Raw genomic sequence first — 9,340 nt, forward strand, 5'->3', positions numbered from 1 at the left:
TTACAGCGCCAATCACATCATATACAAGATAGACCACTTATAATGTGGTGACAGAGCCTCTTTAAAGGAATAGTCCACCAAGGCTCTCTTTTTAGCTGAAAACGTTTCACACGCCCCTTTCTGAGTGACCAGCAAAGTCCCTGAATAACAGATGCCCTTTTATACAGTATAGCAGTCACTGATCCCCTTAAAGGGGCAGTCCACTATTAGCAAATAAATCTTATCCCTTGTATAGTAATTTCTCCATACAGTGGCATAACTATAGGGGTCGCAGCGGTCACAATTGCCCACGGCCCCCCGCACCACGTCTATAAAATGTTACTATAGTACCTCCAGGGGCCTATGAAATAAACTACACGGGCCCCCGTTACTATAGTACCTGACAATATACTTATCCTCCTCGTTCCGAGCGCAGGGGAGATCCTGGCGTCTCTAGACGTCATGACGTCGCATCGCTGTGCGCAACATCCCGACTCTGGATGGAGTCAGGACCTCTGCTGCGGTCGGAGCTGAAGAGGAGGGTAAGTATACTATTACTGCCTGCTGGGGCCCGGGTTGTCCAGTCCCTAAAAATGTATGGCCTATTCCAAGGATAGGCTATCAATAGCTGATGGGTCGGGCTCCGCCTGCTGGGACCCCCGCCAATCAGCTGTTTTGAAAGGGGTGCAGCGCTCTCACTGCGGTGTGACGGCGATTCAGAAGTGACCGGAATGAAGGGGAAGCAGCGCTCTCACTATCGCTGAACCCCCTCCAATACAGCTGATTGGCGGAGGTCCCGGCAGGCGGACGCCATCTGTAGTGATGGCTGGCACCGGGGCGGCCGCAGGCTGGTAAAGTACAAAAACAGTGGCCCTTCCCACCCTGGTAATGCTCGGCTGCTGCTCTGTTGTATCTGGCTGGCTATAAAACTGTGGGGGTGCGGGGCCCACGTCGATCTAAAAAAATAAAATAAATAATAATTTGAAAAATCGATGTGGGGTTCCCCCATTTTTCATAACTGTTACCCCCCCTCTCTCCTAGCTACGCCCCTGCCCAATATTCCAAAACATCTCCATTTAATTCAAGGACAACTCTGATAAGACGGGCAGGACCTCCTGCCACCCTAAGCACCCCGATGCTAACGCCAGCGAGCAGCAGCTTTAGGTTGTCTAAATTGTTCTGTACAATAAAGTTTATTGAATAAAGAAAAAATGGCCAGCAGCTATTGGCCAGCTATAGGTTCCGCCCCGTTTCCTAAGTAACAGCAGAGAGCGGACTGGACGTGGTCGGATGTTTAGATTCAAAGTGAGGAAAAAACGTGAGACCAAGCGGCCGCGGACAGCAACACCTGCAGGACCGGCGTGAGGTATTACCCGAGAGGAGTGTGTCGTGTGCTCCGCTGACAGGACGCGCTCTTTCCGGTAATGACATTCAGTAGTGGTCTGCTGCTATGTGGTACTATAACGCCCAGCATGTCTCTAGTCGCAGGTTGTTTATTCAGCAGTCTTCGCTATGGCCGACTATTAGCGGGTGGGCTCACTGCATACATGTGCGTACAGCTCCATTAACCCCTTAGTGACCAACAATACGCCTTTTCACGTTCGTCACTAAGGGGCCTTAGGCTAGGCTGACGCCTTTTCACGTTCGTCACTAAGGGGCCTTAGGATAGGCTGACGCCTTTTCACGTTCGCCTAGTCTAAGTCCTGCACGGGTCTCCCGTGCAGGCTGGAGCCGGGGCTCAGCTGTCTGATGACAGCCGAGCTCCTGCTCCAATGCCCGCGATAGAAGTTGACTTCGATCGCGGCCGTTTAACCCGTTAAATGCCGCCAATAGTGACCGCGGCATTTAACTTGTTTACAGAGGGAGTGAGCTCCCTCTGTCACCCATCGGCGGCCCGCAAATGCAATCGCGGGTCTCCGAAGGGTTGTCATGGCAGCCGTGGGCTTGATAAAAGCCCCCAGTTCTGCCCTGGACATATGCCTGTTAGGACGCGCCGGAGGCACGTCCTAACATATTGCCTGTCAGATTTACACTGACAGGCAATAATGCTCTGGTATACGAAGTATACCAAAGCCTTATAGCAGCGATCTGAAGATCGCACAGTAAAGTCCCCTAGTGGGACTAATGAAATAAGTAATAAATGTGAAATAAAGATTATTAACCCCTTCCCGCGATTGGGCGTGACTGTACGTCCGAAATCAAAGTGATTTCCCGCAGACGGGCGTACAGTTACGCCCTGCAGATAAAGCGAGCACAGGAGCTGTGCGCGCTTTATCTTCAGCGGCTGTCAGCTGTTATACACAGCTGACATGCCGCTGCAATGGCTGCGATGGCTGTTACCGCCGATCGCAGCCATTTAACCCCTTCAATGCGGCTGTCAATGACGTCCGCCGCATTGAAGTGGTTGACAGAGGGAGGGAGCTCCCTCTGTACCCCCCGTGCGCCCCGCGATGGATCGCGGGTGGCGATAGTTGCTATGGCAACCAGGAAGCCGTTACTAGGCTTCCTGGTTGCCCAGGTATGGTAGCGTATTAGGTCCTGCCCGAGGCAGGACCTAATACGCTAACTGTCAAATGAAGAATGACAGTTACGATGCACTACACTACATAAGTAGTGCAGTGCATCGTACCGGGGATCAGAAGACCAGATCTTCAAGTCCCTAGGTCAGTGTAAAAGAAAAAGTAAAAAATGTTAAAAAAAATGTAAAAGAAAAATAAATAAATAAAAGTGAATAAATAATAAATAAATAATAAAAACAACACTTGCCCTGTTTCCCTGATCAACTTCTTTATTAGAAAAAAAATTAAAATATGAAAAAAACCTATACATAATAGGTATCGCCGCGTTCGGAACGGCCTGATCTATAAAAATATCACATCATTTTTACCGCACGGTGAACACCGTAAACATTTTTAATAAAAAACAATGACAGCATTTTAGTTTTTGGTCATCTTGTCTCAAAAAATGTTTAATAAAAAGTGATCAAAAAGTTGCAAGTAACGCAATATGGTACCAATAGAAACTACAGTTCGTCACGCATAAAACAAGCCGTCCCGCAGCGATATCAACGAAAAAATAAAAAAGTTATGGCTGTCAGAAAATGGCGACACTAAAACATGATTTTTTTAGAAAAGAGTATTTTTAATGTGGGAACGTAGTGAAACGTAAAAAAACGATATAAATTTGGTGTCGCTGTAATCGTATCGCCCCGCAGAATAAAGTTAACATGTTGTTTATACTGCACGGTGAACACTGTAAAAAAAAACAAAGAAAAGTGCTAGAATTGCTGTTTTGTTGTTTCCTCATCTCCCAAAAAATGGAATAAATAGTGATAAAAAAAAAATCGCATGTACCCCAAAATGGAACCAATAAAAATTACAGCTCGTTCCACAAAAAACGCGCCCTCACACAGCTCCGTCAACGGAAAAATAACACGTTATGGCTCTGAAAACGCAATGATGCTAAATGACGACCCAGACTAATTTTTTAGGTCCAGTAGAATTTCACTAAATACCCCACATCGTCATTTGCTGGACCCCACAGGTGGAGCCTGTAGACGCAGCGGAGATGAGGAAACTTTAGGGCCTTGTGCGGCTTATAGGGCTAGTGAAGAAGTCAATGATTAGGCAATGCTGGAGCACAGATATTCTGTATAATACCCAATAAACCCGGCCTGTGCATAAAATAATTGGTTCAAAGCGTACCACACCAATCCATGGATTATTCATTCTCCCCATTTATTACATCATCCTATTATGACCTGTTGCCCTCCGCCCAGCTTACATATACCCTGATGTACTCCGCCCAGCTTACATATACCCTGTTGCACTCCGCCCAGCTTACATATACCCTGATGTACTCCGCACAGCTTACATATACCCTGTTGCACTCCGCCCAGCTTACATATACCCTGATGTACTCCGCACAGCTTACATATACCCTGATGTACTCCGCCCAGCTTACATATAACCTGTTGCACTCCGCCCAGCTTACATATACCCTGATGCACTCCGACCAGCTTACATATACCTTGATGTACTCCGCACAGCTTACATATACAATGATGTACTCCGCACAGCTTACATATGCCCTGATGTACTCCGCCCAGCTTACATATACCCTGATGCACTCCGCCCAGCTTACATATAGCCTGATGTACTCCGCCCAGCTTACATATACCCTGATGTACTCCGACCAGCTTACATATACCTTGATGTACTCCGCCCAGCTTACATATAGCCTGATGTACTCCGCCCAGCTTACATATACCCTGATGTACTCCGCCCAGCTTACATATACCCTGATGTACTCCGCCCAGCTTACATATACCCTGATATACTCCGCCCAGCTTACATATACAATGATGTACTCCGCACAGCTTACATATACCCTGATGTACTCCTCACAGCTTGCATATAGCCTGATGTACCCGCACATATTACATATACCCTGATGTACTCCACAGTTTACATATATCCTGATGTACTCCGCGCATATTACCTATACCCTGATGTACTCCGCCCAGTTTACATATATATTGATGCGCTCCACCCAGCTAACATATACCCTGATGTACTCCGCACAGCTTACATATACCCTGATGTACTCCACAGTTTACATATATCCTGATGTACTACGCACAGCTTACATATATCCTGATGTACTCCGCGCATATTACATATACCCTGATGTACTCCGCCCAGCTTACATATACCCTGATGTACTCCGCACAGCTTACATATGCCCTGATGTACTCCGCACAGCTTACATATACCCTGATGTACTCCACAGTTTACATATATCCTGATGTACTACGCACAGCTTACATATATCCTGATGTAGTCCGCGCATATTACATATACCCTGATGTACTCCGCCCAGCTTACATATACAATGATGTACTCCGCACAGCTTACATATACCCTGATGTACTCCGCCCAGCTTACATATACCCTGATGTACTCCGCCCAGTTTACATATACCCTGATGTACTCCGACCAGCTTACATATACCTTGATGTACTCCGCCCAGCTTACATATAGCCTGATGTACTCCGCCCAGCTTACATATACCCTGATGTACTCCGCCCAGCTTACATATACCCTGATATACTCCGCCCAGCTTACATATACAATGATGTACTCCGCACAGCTTACATATACCCTGATGTACTCCTCACAGCTTGCATATAGCCTGATGTACCCGCACATATTGCATATACTCTGATGTACTCCACAGTTTACATATATCCTGATGTACTCCGCGCATATTACATATACCCTGATGTACTCCGCACTGCTTACATATACTCTGATGTACTCCGCCCAGTTTACATATATCTTGATGCACTCCACCCAGCTAACATATACCCTGATGTACTCCGCACAGCTTACATATATCCTGATGCGCTCCACCCAGCTAGCATATACCCTGATGTACTCCGCACAGCTTACATATACCCTGATGTACTCCACAGTTTACATATATCCTGATGTACTACGCACAGCTTACATATATCCTGATGTACTCCGCGCATATTACATATACCCTGATGTACTCCGCCCAGCTTACATATACCCTGATGTACTCCGTACAGCTTACATATGCCCTGATGTACTCCGCACAGCTTACATATAGCCTGATGTACTCCACAGTTTACATATACTCTGATGTACTCCGCCCAGTTTACATATATCTTGATGCACTCCACCCAGCTAACATATACCCTGATGTACTCCGCACAGCTTACATATATCCTGATGCGCTCCACCCAGCTAACATATACCCTGATCTACTCCGCCCAGCTTACATATACCCTGATGTACTCCGTACAGCTTACATATGCCCTGATGTACTCCGCACAGCTTACATATACCCTGATGTACTCCGCACAGTTTAAATATACTCTGATGTACTCCGCCCAGTTTACATATATCTTGATGCACTCCACCCAGCTAACATATACCCTGATGTACTCCGCACAGCTTACATATATCCTGATGCACTCCACCCAGCTAACATATACCCTGATGTACTCCGCACAGCTTACATATACCCTGATGTACTCCACAGTTTACATATATCCAGATGTACTACGCATAGCTTACATATATCCTGATGTAGTCCGCGCATATTACATATACCCTGATGTACTCCGCCCAGCTTACATATACCCTGATGTACTCCGCACAGCTTACATATACCCTGATGTACTCCGCCCAGCTTACATATACCCTGATGTACTCTGCACAGCTTACATATACCCTGATGTACTCCGCCCAGCTCACATATGCCCCCACATTATAAGCTGAAATACCACTAATACACCAAGCAAAATCTGCGCTTCAAAAGCCAAATGGTGGTCCAACTGAGCCTGGCAGTGTACCCAAACGGCAATTTATGACCACATATGGTGTATTCTGGAGAACCCGCTTAACAATTTATGGGATGTGTGTCTACGGTGGCACAACACATTGGGCACAACACATTGGGCACTGAAATGGCATATTTGTGGAAAAATTGTTTACTAATTTTTGCAAAACACTTGTGCGGTCAAAATGCTCACTACACCCCTAGATCAATTCTTTGAGGGATCTAGTTTCCAAAATGGGGTAATTTTTCGGGGGGTACCACTGTACTGGTACTATAGCTCAATGCAACATGGTGTCAAAAAACGAATCTTATAAAATCTCCACTCCAAATACTAAATGGCGCTCTTTCCCTTTAGAGCCTTGCTGTGTGTCCAAATAGCAGTTTATGACCACGTGTGGGGTATTTCCCTACTCTGAAGAAGTTGCTTTACAAATGTTAGGCTATGTTCACACAGAGTATTTTGGGGGAGGAATATCTGCCTCAAAATTCAGTTTGGAACTTTGAGGCAGATTTTCCTCTCCCTGCACGCCGATTTTCGCGCCGTTTTTCGCCCGCGGCCATTGAGCGCCGCGGGCATTAAACAGCGCGAAATACGCTTTCTCTGCCTCCCATTGAAGTCAATGGGAGGTCAGAGGCGGAAGCGCCCGAAGATAGGGCATGTCGCTTCTTTTTCCCGTGATGCAGTTTTACTGCTCGCGGGAAAAAGACGCCGACGCCTCCCATTGAAATCAATGGGAGGCATTTTAGGGCAGTTTTTGACGAGTTTTGCGGCGCGGTTTCCGCGTAAAAAAAACTCGGCAAAAAACTCAGTGTGAACTTAGCCTAAAATGTTCTTTACACAGGACGATTATCGGGCAGACAAGTGTTCATATAACGCTCGTTGCTGATAATTGCACTGTGTAAAAAGGGCAGCGATCCGCAGATGAACAAGCAAACACCCAATCATCTGCTGGTCGTATCGTTTTAACCCCTTCCCGCACCTTGACGTTAATGAACGTCAATGTGTGCAGTAACTTCGCGCACCTTGACGTTCACTAGCGTCAGTGCTTTGACAGTTAACCGCCGCGCGGCGCTACACCGCAGCGGCGGTTAACTGTGCAGGGTGTCAGCCCTGCTCTCCCTGTTGCCGATCAGCGGCCTGTCGCCGCTGAAATCGGCAATTAACCCCTTCGATGCGGTGGTCGATTGCGATCACCACATTGAAGAGGTTTACAGCGGATCGGCAGCCCACCACATGTATTTGCGGGGGCTGGCGATCCTTCTCACGGCAACCACAGGCCAGACAAAGACCTCCGGGTTGCCAGGTACGGAAGCCTCGGAGGATCAGCCTCCGGCCGGTCCTCCGATGCTTCCTGTCAGTGTGACAGTTACGTCACAATGTCAGTTATTACACTACACACGTAGTGTAATGTGTTCTGTGTTCTAGCATCGATCAAAGCTGCAAGTCTAAGTGTCCCCTATTGGGACAAGTAAAAAAAAGATAATAAAAATGTTTTGAAAAAGTGTAAAAATAAAAGTTAGAAGTGACATAAACAAAGAATGCTTTTTTTCCTATAATAAGTCTTTTATTATAGGAAAAAAATTAACACGATAAAAAAAGTACACATATTTAGTATCACCGCGTTCGTAACGACCCCAACTATAAAACTGTAATATTATTTTTCCCGCACGGTGAACACCGCGAAAAAAATAAACGAAAAACCGTGCCCGAATCACAATTTTTTGGTTACCAACCCTCCCAAAATATACAATAAAAAGTGATCAAAAAGTCGCATGTACGCCAAAATGGTACCAATACAAACTGCATCCCGTCCCGCAAAAAATAAGCCCTTACACCGCATTTTTGACTGAAAAATAAAAGTGTTATCGCTCTCAGAATACGGTGACACAAAAAATAATTTATTTTATAAATAAGTGATTTTATTGCGCAAACGCTGCAAAACATCAAAAAATTATATACATATGGTATCGCCGTAATCGTACCGACCCGCAGTATAAAATATAATGGTAATTTATAGCCCAGGGTGAACGCCATAAAAAAAAAGAATAAAAAACAGTGTCAGAATTGATGGTTTTTGGTCACCTTGCTTGCCAAAAAATGTAATAAAACGTGATCAAAAAAATTTCTGGTACCCCAAAATGGCAACAATGAAAACTACAGATTGCCCCGCAAAGAATATGGCTGGGTTCACACGACCTATATTCAGACGTAAACGAGGCGTATTATGCCTCGTTTTACGTCTGAAAATAGGGCTACAATACGTCGGCAAACATCTGCCCATTCATTTGAATGGGTTTGCCGACGTACTGTGCAGACGACCTGTCATTTACGCGTCGTCGTTTGACAGCTGTCAAACGACGACGCGTAAATGGACTGCCTCGGCAAAGAAGTGCAAGACACTTCTTTGCCACGTAATTTGAGCTGTTCTTCATTGTACTCAATGAAGCACAGCTCAAGATTTACGAGCGTCTCAGACGCCTCGCAAAATGCGAGGAGGAGCATTTACGTGTGAAACGAGGCAGCTGTTTTCTCTTGAAAACAGTCTGTTTTTTCACACGTAAATGACAGCTAGCGTGTGCACATACCCTAAACCCTCACACAGCTCTGGTGGAAAAAATATAAAACCGTTCTGGCACTCAGAATATGGCGATGCAAAATGTGCAGAGTGTTCCAAAAGCGGATAAGATCGGGCGCCTTTTATCAGTGCGACACTGACCACATAACTATGGATTATTATGTATTTACTGCATTATTATACCCTCTTATTATACCCTGATGTACCCCGCACAGATAACATGTACCCTGATGTATTCCGCACAGATTACATATGCCCCCACATTATAAACTGAAACACCAGTAAAACCCCAAACAGAACAACTACCAAGCTACATCTGCGCCCCAAAAGCCAAATGCCGCTCCCTCCCTTCTGAGCCCTGCAGCGTGCCTAAACACCAGTTTACGCCCATAGATATGGCATCGCCATACCCA

The sequence above is a fragment of the Rhinoderma darwinii genome, chromosome 3, assembly GCF_050947455.1.
Source record: "Rhinoderma darwinii isolate aRhiDar2 chromosome 3, aRhiDar2.hap1, whole genome shotgun sequence".
Lineage (NCBI taxonomy): Eukaryota > Metazoa > Chordata > Amphibia > Anura > Rhinodermatidae > Rhinoderma > Rhinoderma darwinii.